The sequence below is a fragment of the Crocodylus porosus genome, unplaced genomic scaffold (assembly GCF_001723895.1).
Source record: "Crocodylus porosus isolate Cpor-Errol unplaced genomic scaffold, CroPor_comp1, whole genome shotgun sequence".
Taxonomy (NCBI): domain Eukaryota; kingdom Metazoa; phylum Chordata; order Crocodylia; family Crocodylidae; genus Crocodylus; species Crocodylus porosus.
Genome location: NW_017728936.1, coordinates 1130582 through 1142996, shown reverse-complemented (window position 1 = coordinate 1142996; position 12415 = coordinate 1130582). Strand labels below are relative to the sequence as shown.

At 49.0% G+C, this 12415-nt stretch overlaps 1 protein-coding gene and 1 long non-coding RNA gene across 4 annotated transcripts in view; one reads left to right on the top strand and one right to left on the bottom strand.

The window, feature by feature from the left end:
• The window catches only part of LOC109317982, a 36448-nt gene extending 25824 nt beyond the window's left edge, over positions 1-10624 (bottom strand). The window contains exons 1-2 of the long non-coding RNA XR_002103158.1: positions 10127-10624; positions 5080-5354 (exon numbers count right to left, since the gene is read on the bottom strand). This is a non-coding gene — a long non-coding RNA (uncharacterized LOC109317982). The remainder of the gene's footprint in view (positions 1-5079; positions 5355-10126) is intronic.
• Positions 8489-12415, top strand: part of EI24 (EI24, autophagy associated transmembrane protein) — a 39958-nt gene continuing 36031 nt past the window's right edge. Inside the window, exon 1 of one of the 3 annotated variants that reach the window (XM_019546957.1) lies at positions 8489-8633. The gene's annotated coding sequence lies outside the window, so the exon portion shown is untranslated. Of the gene's footprint in view, positions 8634-11175; positions 11230-12415 lie in introns of those variants that run through there. The other 2 variants (XM_019546955.1, XM_019546956.1) reach the window with 2 other exon arrangements.

The following is a 12415-nucleotide window of genomic DNA, read 5'->3' as shown; positions in this document are numbered from 1 at the left end:
CCTCCAGACCCTCCCTCCCCCACCCCCTACTTACCAACATGGAGTCTGGGTCTAGCTCCCTGCTGTAGCAAGCGGGGACTGCCTGAATCACCGAAGCTCTCTGAATCTTTTCTAAATCAATTCGGAGAGCTTCAAATCAATTCAGACCTTTTAACTGGTCTCCTGATTCGATTTGAATTTGGAGATTCAGTCACCAAATTCAGCCAAATCACCTCCGAATTGAATCAGCACCCGAAGCTTTGCGCAGCCCTAACCAGCATCTCTGACCCAGTCACTGCCAATGCTGCTGCCACCCCCCGCCAGTGCCTGGCTGCAGAGTAGGCAAAACCCCATGCCACCAAAGTCCTCTCGCTCCATGCACTGAATGTAATGACTCCATGGGCCAACTCCAGCATGCAGGGCATTTGTTACTGATTCTTGTTCTACCCCTTTGCTGTCTCCCTGGCCTCACCATCAGCCTCCAGTTGTGAGGATGTACACAGCATCCTCTGGAGGTAAGGTTTCATAGGGGCATTTGCCATAAAAGCTACTATAAACTTACCATTTTGGAGTGCAGAGAACAAGATTTTGTGAAAGATGCCATTTATACACCTGTGGTCTGGGGAACAAATCAGTTTTACTTACACACAGGAGCCTAAAGGCTTGACTTCTGCCACTGCATGAGTGACATCACTCTCAACCTTCCAGCTTACTGTTTAGTTTCACTTTAACAGTGAGCTGCAATTTTAAATCAAGCACAAATTTCATAAGCCAGGCTGAGAGGCATTCACTTCCAAGAGCTCTTGAGGAAAGTCTTGTATAGAGCTGGCTCTGACTCTGAAAGACAGACAGCCCAGGCTAGGAAAGCTAGTGATTGGCTATAGAAGGTGAAGATGCAGCCAGAAACCTGGTGCCGTGGACTGCGGTTGGCAATGTGTCTCATCTAAGTACGGTAATTTTTGTAGTTCATTCCATTTCCTGCTCAATCTATACTTCGGTTTAATGCAGAATTAATTAGAGTCAAATCCTGCCCTCATACTCCAGTTGAAATCACTAGATCTGATTCTTTTTTCATATTTCATAAGGTACCTCCACTGACATCTACAAAGAAACAGGGGGGGTTAGCCTAGCATGAGGTGAATTAAGTCCAACCTGTGAGTAGAATTTGGGTTTAAGGTCCTAGGTTTGCCTTATCCAAAAAACTTTCCCCAGGGAACCCAGCATACTGCTGCCCTGTTGGCCCAAACTGTGCGGAAAACTGTTTCTAGCTAAACATCAGCAGTAAACCTGGGAGCTCGACCTGCCTATTTGTAAGCTCACATAGCCCCATTGCTGCAATGCATCACAGCCCTTAATGCATTTGCTGTCACCACAGCTCTCCAGCAGGTAAGTTTCAACATCCTTTTACAGACTGGAAACAGAAATTAAGAATAGCTTTCTTCTGTTTTGTAGTCATCTAAATGGCCATTTTTATACTTATACATCCAGGCAGCTTCTGTTTCTAGGCGCACAGCTGTCAGGAGGGGAGGGGGAAGGGGCAGAAATGGGGGAGCTGGAGTGGGCTTAAACCTGGAGCTCGCTGACTTCCTCACACAGCGCTCTAATCACCCCAGCACAGGTGTCTGGTATGCCTTTTGAAACTCATCCTGTGGGCAATCACAAGGAGCTATATAGGAAATACAGGGTACAAGGGGGTGTTGGTTTCATAAGGTAGCTGCTAGCATGGAAAGGGAGGGGTGGGGGGAAGGGTAGCTGGGCCCCTTGCTCCCAATGAGGCAGAAGCCAAAGCCTGCGCTGCCCTGCAATTTTTTTTCGAGAATTATGTTACTGGCTCAGCTTCAAAAGGATCATTAGAGAAAGGAGTAAATAATGCCTGACCTGTGGTATGGCATTTGGAGTCCTGTGCTGGGAAACAAAAGAAGCTCTGGTTTAAGTCTTCTGTGGGTGAGGGGGGCCAGGGTCTCTGGACTCCTATGTGAGTGCCCTAGCCACTGAACTATAGGAGCAGAAGAGGAACACACATATGTAGCTCTTCTCCTTTCTGTTCCTGAGGCTGTCTGGTATTCACAGGTTCTGGACAACTCCATTTTCAGGTCCACTGCATGTCCACAAAGGGCACAACAGTCTATGGCATCTACTGTGCATGCTCAGTTGGCAAGACTATGTAGTTATCCAGGCATCAAGGCTACACATGGAACAATGGAATACCTCTGAACATGGAAGTAACAAAAATTCCCTCTACACATCAAAAAATAGCCACTTGTATGACCAGGAAAGAAAAGACTGCCATGCTAGGTGACTAGTTCAAGGCCACGTAGAAGGTCAGCCAGAGCCAGAACCAGAGCCAGACAAAGTCCTTTGGGTAAATCTGATATCTTTTCTTAGACCAACTCAAATAGTTGGAAACAAATCTTCTTTGCAAGCTTTCAGGCACAAACACCCTTTGCCAGGCTGAGGAAAGACAGAGTCAGAAGCACCTGGTTTATAAGCCAGGGCCTTAACCAGTCTTCCCTTGTGCCACACCTCAGTCACCTGATCTTCAAGGCATGTTTAGGGCTATGTAAATATTGGTGTCAAAGCAGAACAGCCAGAATAAAGGCCCTCTTAAACATTCCTGGCCAAATTCTCCTCTCACAGACTTCAAGTGATGCTTCATGATCCTTACCCATTTTTTACTTCATTTTTGACTCCCACTGCAAAGGGATAAAAGCAGCTTTCTTTCCTGATCTTCACCTCTTCCATGAGAGAGGGTAATTAGGATATTTTGAGGGCAAAGTCTGCTTTTATGTTTTATTTTTCAAGTAGACCCTGCTTTAACAGCTACATTCATCATGGAGATAGACAGTTAGCGCTGATTCCTACAAACCTGCTGTCCTTTTAGCAGTGATCTTTCTATGGGTGTGTCAACACTGGTTAAGAGTGAAGACACACAACATAATTATTGTAGACTAAAGCTGCTTTACTCTGTAGTAAAATGCAATGGACACACAACACACAGTCTCTTACCGGTGTAAGTTGCTTCACCTCTACATGAAGTTACCCTTGGAAAGCGAGGAGCAGATCAGTGGATGCATCTACATGAGATGTTTGCTGTGGAGATGCTTAATTAGCTCCACAGTAAAGGTCTCTGTGTCTACACATAAGCCTCTATTAGGGTGCACAAAACTAATAAACTCTGGAGCAGGCTAGTACTTGTAAATATGAGCCTGCTCCAGAGTTTTTTGACGTGAACCAGTACAAGTGTAGATGCTGCCGGCTGGCTGGGGCATGAAGGTACTTCAGTGTGGGGGCTGCCTCCCAGCTAGCCTCATACTGAAATGCCCTCATGCCCCAGCCAGCCCCTCACAGCACATTGAGCCCCAGGCTGCTGCTAACCAGGGCTGCTCTGACAGGGCTTAATGTGCTGCACATGAATAAGCTCCAGAGTTTTCTGCTCCTGGGCATGTATTCAAACAGCATGCCCAGGAGCAAAGAACTCCAGAGTTTATTTGTGCGCATTAATTGCACATTAATTGCACATTAATTGTACAGGGTTGCCTTCCATTGTGGTGGGTCAACAGAACAAAACATTGGCGTTTTGTGGTTGCCCTTTGTGGTGATGTCCTGCCTGGTGGTTGAATGCTTCTGGCTGCTCCTGTGCTTCCCTCTTGCTTCTCTGAGGATCATCACTTTGATGTGGTGGAGAGGCTTGTGTATTCCAATGACCCTGAGCAATGCCGTCTGGAGCTCACCCTCCTGGTAGGGCCATCCATGGTGGTAAGGTCGAGGGGGAGGTTCCGGACAAAGATGATCCAAGAAGTCCTCAACAGCGGAGCAGGCAGAGGAAGGCTGTGGCCCCAATGGCTGTGAACCCTATTAATCCAGGGATAAAAGAAGCCAAGAGCAAAGCAGCCCACCATATACAGACCTTCTATAATTGGGACTGTTGCTATCAATCATTAAACTTTATTTTTGGGTATGTGTAAGTGGAGTTGTTAATCCAATTAAATCACTTGCTTACATACAATCCGGATATGTTGTGTGTTGGTTCCTAGGTCACAGCTGATCTTCTAAGTAAGGCCTCGTTTAGCACATCCGCCCTATCTCGCCTGCCACAACTTGTTGTAAAAAAAAAAGGAGGGAGACTTGCTGTTCTAAATTGCTGTTGACCTTTGGACTGATTAGGATTTTTTTTCTCACACCCTGCTCCATTTTTTGATTACGCAGCAATACCAAGGTTGCTGGCTGTCTACCTCCATTTCTATTCCTGTACTATTATCCTTAATATTTATTTTTGTGGGTTGCAGGACCATGGGTCTCCGGTTCTTCACTGGGATCCCAGGTCCTACAACACCACCACTCATAATTAATTGATTTGCTTGCTTTGCAGGTTCCTGAATTGAATCAACCATCAATCCACCAGGTCCTGCCAATCGTGTCACCTTCTTTCTGTATCTAGGTAAGTATAGAGACTCCTCCGAGCCTCAAAAGGAGAGAGTTTCTCACTCTCCTCCTTTACCCTTCCTGGGGCATTGTCCCTACCTTACTCCCATCTGTGCTCTAACTGACTCTCTCCTTGTATCTCTCTTCCTCCCATGGTTGTTGCTGGGTGTGATTTTAAACCGTTCTCCATTCTGCGCCCAGCCAACTGGAACTGACAGGAAGTCACATATCTTGCGGTCTTTGATCTTCCCGCATCTTGTTTTCTCTCCCCTTGTTCATTGTAAGGTAAGGGTCTGTGCTCGGAGCAACCTCTCTAGCACTCCCCACAATCTTCGGGGCCCTTCTCCCAGGTCTCTGGAACATCTTCAGAGTGAGCAGCATGATCCTTGCTGCACCAGTATGTCAAATCAGAAGTGTATACTATTGGACAACTCCAAACAATACTGAACACAGCACAGACCTAGAGCAGGCACAATATTCTACAACCAAGCTCCATATTTTTCTTGGATAAAGAAAACCTACTGGCCAAAAATAATATATAACTACCCTGGGATTGCATTTCCCCAATCACTCTGAGATGTTTCTCTCTCTCTCCCTCTCTCTCTCTCTCTGGCTGTGTGAAGAAGTAAAAGAGGAAGCCTGGGTGGAAGATGGGGTTGTTGGGACAGTGAGACTCACCCTGAGAGATACAGAGATCAGGACACTGGCCAGGATGGCACCACATCATTTTCAAAGCCGGTGCTTCCTCCAGATTGGAGGAGGGAGCCAACAGTTGGTGATTTCAGGCCCTGAGGAAGAGCAGTGAATGGAGAACTCTGGCAGACCAGGAGGCGAAGAATTTCTGGGCTTTACGGGTCCCGGAGCAGAAGTTCTCCCATGAGTGGAGAGGAGCATCCACAGCATCAATGGTCAAAGGATCATTAGACAACATCAGTGAGTGTAGCAGCAGCATGCTGCAAAAGAAGACTGAAGGTTACAGACCTGGAGGGAGACAAGAGGCCATGGCCTGATTGTAATGAAGATTAAAGCCACTCACCTGCGAAGGCTCAGGGCCACTAGCCTGCCTTGAAAGGTCCTGCGAAGCAGGAGAGGGACCCTAGGACTATTGCATTGGACTGAGGACAGGCACACCAATGCACAGGGTCACCAATGCAGAGGGTCAGTGAAGAGGAGACCCAGAGGCCCACCTGGGTATCACTCCAGGCAGGAACTTACTGGGGACTATGTTTTGTTGAGGGATTTTGTTTGGAATAAGCTTGAGTAGGCCTAGAGTAAGGCCCGTCTGTGGCTAGCCATCAAGGGCCTGTGGGCAAGAAACTGTGCAAGGATGAAAGTCTCCGGTTAAACCCTAACCACCTGGGGGCCAGAAGTAGCTGGCTTCATCAAGTGGCGACAGCCCCGTATGGGTGGAACCAGGGCAAGCTTGATTTATCCACCACATAACAAACTAATTCATTCACCGGCAGTGACTTTTCACTTCTTGTTGTTAACTGATATAGTAAAGGCAGGGGTGTAAGAAAAGGAGGAGCCCCTTTAATGTCCAGGGTGGAACACTTGGAAGGCAGCTGTCAGCATGCTCCAGCTCCCAACAAGCAAAGCATCCCATGAAGTCATGGCAGGAAACTGTGGACAGCCACATCACAGGGGACACCTTCCCGATGGCACATACATACTGGACCCTACAGTAATACAGACCCAGATCATACCAGGTGACTACTTGACAGGCTGCAGTGCTCTTTTCCAGTCAAATGACATTATCACTCCATATTAAGCTAGAGAGTCAACATTTGGCCTGCTGCATGGCAGTCTACCCAACCGTTCCCAAATTTGTATTTGTGTATTTGATTGTTCCAGCCTAACTGCAGTTTTTTGCACTTGTGCACAATGAAGTCCTTGACTACCACAGATTTGTAGCAGTACTTCCATACCGGGATGCCAAACTCATGTTTTATGATCTTCAGAGAGAGGCTTTTGAGAACTGCAAATATGTTATCGCCACGGTTAGGTCAAACTACTTTCATTTTGTTTATTTTGACATCAGATTGTCTTTCTCCACTGTTTCTCCACAGATGTCAGTGGATGTACTTTGGATTTTGCCAATATGAAAAAAGAATCAGATCTAGTGTTTTCAACTGGAATAGAAGGGCAGGACTAGACTCTAATTAATTCTGCATTAAACTGGAGTGTAGATTGAGCAGGAAATGGGATGAAATACTTGTAAGTATGAATTACAACAAATACTGTACTTAGATGAGACATATTTGCCAACAACAGTCCACAGCACCAGGTTTCTGGCTGTATCTTCACCTTCTGTAGCCAATCACTAGCTTTCCTAGTCTGGGCTCTCTGTCTTCCTGAGGTAAAGCCAGTTCTGTACAAGGCTTTCCTCGAGAGCTCTTGGAAGAGAATACCTCTCAGCCTGGCTTAGGAAACTTGTGCCTGATTTAAACTTGCAGCTCGCTGTTAAAGTGAAACTAAACAGTAAGCTGGGAGGTTGAAAGCGATGTCAATGCCAGAAGCCTCTAGACTCTAGAGCATGAAACTGGATTGTGCTGAAGACCACAGGTGTGTAAATGACATCTTTCACTAAGACTTGTTCTCTGCACTCCAAAATGGAAAGTTTATAGTAGTTATGGCAAATGCCCCTATGAAATCGTACCTCCAGAGGATGCTGTGTACATCCTCACAACTGGAGGCTGATGGTGAGGCCGGGGAGACAGCAAAGGGATAGAACAAGAATCAGTAACAAATGCCCTGCATGCTGGAGTTGGCCCATGGAGTCATTAGATCCAGTGCATTGAGCCAGAGGACTTTGGTGGCATGGGACTTTGCCTACCCTGCAGTCAAACACGGCAGGTGGAGTGGCAGCAGCACTGGCAGTGACTGGGTCAGTAGTGCTGGCCTGCCTCCAGCCTCTTTCCCAATTCCACATTTATTTTCTTATGTTTTAAGAGGGGCATCGTTGATTGAAAAACTTAGGCTTTAACAAATGCAAGTCTCAGCTGGGTGAAGCATACTTCCTTGTGAATTTATGCTAATAACATCATACTAAATTAGGGCTATCCAGCTGGTGGCCCATGGGTTACATGTTGCCTCCAACGGAATAGCATACGGTCTGTGGGCTCCTGTCAGGCCACCACTATCTCGCCCTTCTCTATCTACTGTTGTTCCTGCCACAGCAGCTGGATTCTCCAGGCTGACCTTCCCTCCTCTGGCTTCTACTTCCTCCCCTGGATCCTAGCAGTGGGGCAGCACAGCAGGAGGGGTGCCCATGCTGTACATGACAAAGGCAGGAGCTGGTTGCCTGCACTGCAGATGGGCAGCATGTGGGGCTGGGAGGCGAGGGGAGGGGGATGCTGCTTGTGCAGTGAAGGGGAGCTAGGCTGCCCACATAGCCAGGGAAGGGGGGAAGGGAGCCTGGCAGGGGGTGCATTGGGCTGCCCTTGTGGTAGGAGAGAGCCCAAGGTTGGGAGGCCACATGTGTGGCAAGTGGATCCCTGGCAACGTGGTTGGCACTTTGTGTGGCCCCTGACTGCTCAGAAGCTGGATTGCCATGCCTGATCAGAAGTTAAACCATTTGAAAAACCTACCACATGTTTTCCACTTATGCTATTTACTTGTTGGATGTTTTTCTGCTTAGACAGTGGAAGCCGACAGACTGTTTCATTTTTCTGTTTAGAATTAGTTTCATTGACAGGTTCTAGGTACTGCAACATGAGCTGGAAAAGACTACTTGTTTAAAAACAGTTACTTCCATTTTAAGTAAATCAAAACCTTCCAACATTTCTACTAGTGTACTATTACAGTTTAAATGTTGACCTCCAAATCAGGTTAATAGAGTGTTTGACAACAGGCTTTTATGCAAACTTTAGAAGGGGATATTTTTCCTTTGAAAATATCATCCATCATTATTAATCTTAATTGCACAATAAAGTCAATTTTCTAGTAACTCAAGGGAAGCTGGGAAGACCTGTTCATCTTGACCCAGAAGAACTACATTTCCCAGACTGCTCTCTAGTCAACTCATGCGTCCCTTGTAATGATTCAGGATAGGTTGGGGACTACACTTCCCAGTGTGCTCCTCAGAGACATGCTCTGTGCGGAGATGTTCAAGGCCTGGCACTGGGGGGCTGCTCTGTTATGGAGCTGAGCAAGGCATTAATCGAGCACTAGAAAACAAAGACTTACTGCTCTGGAGACCCCAGCAAAGGTTGGCAGAAGGGTTCCGGGAGGTAAGTTATAGCCCAGAGGAGGGGAGGCACAAATTAGGAGTCTGTTTATACTGGGCTGGGAGGTGCCGGGTTCTGGCTGCTGGAAATGCTAGGGCGCTGGTGGAGACAGAATAGCTGGGCTGTGTGATAGGCAGAGCGAGGGCACATGGTGTCAGTGCCTTGGAAGTATATCAGAAGACCGGGCCATCTGCATAGAAGCAGGTGCTGGATGGGGCATGAGCTGATTTTGCCCATGTCTGTGTGTCAAGTTGGACATGCAGTATTTGTCCTCTGTAAGTGTCAGAGGACAGTAATGATCTTCCCTATTACACAGGCAGGAGTTGTGTCATGACTAAGCTCAGATGCTGTTTTGTGCATCACTTTGTCCACCATAGGGTACAATCAGCAGGACAGTTTCTTTCAATGTTGTGGTAATAAAAGTTTACAATAGGTAAAGGTCTCATTTCAGACATATATAAAAATATATATACTGGACTTCTGGCTGACAAACCATTCATTCTGTCCATCCTATAGAGCTCTTAATAGCTACAATCCTGCCAAAGAATGTCTGTACTTCCCCTTTCCTTGGGGTGAACGCTGCACATCTGATAAAACCGAATTAGTTGTAAAGCTCTAAAGTACGTTGTCTGGGAAAACAACTAGATTAGGGACCTCTGAGAGGGCAAGTGGATTATTTTAGTTAAATTTTGCAAGTGCTTATTGCTGTCCTATTCAAACAGCTCTGGAATCTGTGAGCGCCGTACAAGGGAGGAAATATTTGTCAAGTGTAATATACAGGCTGTTTGCTGTGGCTCTAGTTTGTTGTCTGTTGTAAAGCAGCTAATCAAGCTGTGAGAGGGAAGCTGATAGCAAATTGGATATACACTGCATTTTGCTCAGGCAAATTAACACTGGCTTTGTAGATGACTCCAGCCTTGCAGCGGGATGTAAGGGTCACAGGAAAAAACCCCTAAAAAACAAAACCAACCTCTTGCTTTTTTAATTTTTTCTCAAAATATGTAAAACCACTAATCACATATTAGACCGCCTTTCGCAGTAGCTTCAAGTTGAGTTAAAATGCAGAAACTTTGGTATACATAATATTTGTATTTATAAGTTCAGTTTTGTGGCCAGCTGCCTCCTGGGGGTGGAGGGATTGGGGAGGGGGGAATAACAACCAAAATGACTTGTATATATTTTGGTAATTTGTTCCAAATTTGGGTCTGTGTTCTATAATTGCATATTTGGCAGTACAAAGCCTGTTTAACTTCAGTGGGACTCTACTGACACATGGTTATGGAGATAAAATTGTATGACTAGGGCCTTAGATGTGTCTGCTACCTACAATATTTGTAATATGCAGGCTTTGTGGACATTGAAAACACTTTAAAATTATAACACTTTATAACTGATCCACTATAACTGTTCAATCTGTCTGCTCTTTCCTACTTAAGTGGAAGCTAAACTACAACATTACCTGTTTCATTCAGGGCATTATGATTAGCTTCACTTACTGGGGACTAGGAATGGATGGATGAAACAGTTGCATCAAATTGGCTGATGTATGCTCCAAGCACCCACCCTCTTGAAACAGTTCAGCGTTACATTTGTCCACAGCCCCAGAAGTCAAAACTTCTTTCGCTGTACAGGCTGTATGTAACTTGATATTGCCTATCAAGGAAGTGCTGCGGTTCAGTGAATCTCTTTTGAGACTTCTTCAAGGATCACCATTTCTTTTTCTATGCTTTGAATCCCCAAATGTGGCCCTGAACCTTTGCTTGGCATCTCCTTTCTGACACCTCCACAGCTGGTGTGGTGGCATTTGGGGGTTTGCTGGAGAATGCAGAGCTGTCTGCTACCAAGGGGTAGTGGGAAGCCAACGCAAATTGGGGGAAGGTCTGACTTGCTGCGGTGGATGGATTGGTCACAGGGCCTTGAGGTTTACGGGGGAGACCAGTCATCCCACGCCCCTCTGCTGAATCCGACCATGAGGGCCAGCTCCACCCTGCCCCAGCGCAAAGAGGTCTCTCCTAGGGATAAGCCCGGCGCATGGCTGAGCTGTTAGGGGAACAGCACGCGACTTCAAGTGAGCAGCACTGCACGATCCGGAAAGAGGACGGGTGCGGGCCGTGGTTTCTCCCCACGCGTGGGATACAGACCGCTCGGACTCACGGCACTGACGTCGTTCAGTGAGATCAGTTCAACGCCAGCCAGGAGGCAGTGCCGGTACGCACCGAGAGCTCACCCGCGTCAGGGCGCAGCGCCCGCCCGCCCTCAGCGCCTGGGCCCCGCCAGAGGCGCGGCCCAGCCCCACCAACATCAACGGCAGCAGGATGCGCGCGGGGCGGGGCGAGTGCTGACTGGCGGGGCGGGGCCTGCCAGCGCCCCGCCTCCTCCTCCGCGGGCGACAGGCACATGCGTGGCGAATACCCAGGAGTGCTGCGAGCGCTGCGCATGCGCTGTGCCGGCTGGGCGCCCCCTGTCGGCTGCCGGGGGGGGGGGCCGCGGCGCCTGCGCACTGGGGCGGAGTCCGCGCCGCCCTCAGTGCACCGACGCGTCCCGGGGAGCGGGACAGCGCCCGCCGGCCTCCCTCCCTCCCTCCTCGGCCTCCGTCCAGGTGCGACCTGCGCGGGGCGGCGGGAGGCCGGTCGCTCGCGCCTGTGGCGACCCCGTGTGCGGGAGGAGGGTCCGGGACAGCGGAGCCCGCCCGGGGCTGCGGCGGTGTCCTGCGAGCGGCTCGGGCTGCTCCCGCCGGCCACATCATCACCCGGCGGCAGAGCCCGGCTGTGGAGCACGAGCTAGCGGCGTCCCGCGCGGTCCCGGCCGCCGCAGCCGGGATGGGGCCACTGCCGGGCGCTGCTCCAGCCCGGAGGATGGTAGTCTGAGCGAGGAGGCAGCTTGTCTCTCCAGGGAGATGGCATCGTTGCAGCGGGCCGATGTTCAGGACAGTCTGGGCCAAGTTAGTTTGCTGGACCAAGACCTATTAAATACTCTGAGATGGGTTTTCGACCGTTCCGGTCGGTGGTCCCCGGCGGCCGTACGAGCAGTGGGGGATCCCCTGCACGTCAGCAAAATCGGACGTGCCAGCGGCTTCTCTGCGCCAACTGCGTACGCCTGTGGCCTTCCAGAGGACCCCCAGGGTACACCCCCGCCCTAAGTAGTTGCTCAGGGATGTAGGGGGGTAGTTACAAAGGCCAAGGCAGAGATGGAACTGGGACTAGCTTCCCAGATTAAGGAAAATAAGAAGTCCTTTTTTAAATACATAGGGGGTAAAAACAAGGTCCCGGGTAATGTGGGGCCCTTGCAGGACGCATTGGGAAACTTGGTCGTCATACCGAACGGCAGAGCTAACATGTTTAATGACTTTGCCTCCGTCTTCCTAAGTAGGGACCAGAACAGCCACCTCCCTGCTGGGCCCCCCTTGGGCCTCGGGGGAGGCACACCTGGGCCACGGGTTAGCAAGGATTTAGTCAGGGAGCTTCTGGAGGGGTTGGACGTATTCAAGTCAGCCGGTCCAGATGATCTCCACCCTAGGGTTCTAAAGGAACTGGCCGAGGTCATTGCAAGTCCCCTGGCACAGCTTTACCAGCACTCGTGGTGCTCTGGTGAGGTACCGGAGGACTGGAAGAGGGCCAATGTGGTCCTCCCCTTCAAAAAAGGCAGGAAAGAAGACCCGGGAAACTATAGGCCAGTTAGTCTTACCTCGATCCTAGGCAAGCTGTTCAAGGAAATCATGCTGGCACACATCCAGGAGGGGCCAGCAGGGGACTGCATGCTTAGGGGCAACCAACACGGGTTCATCA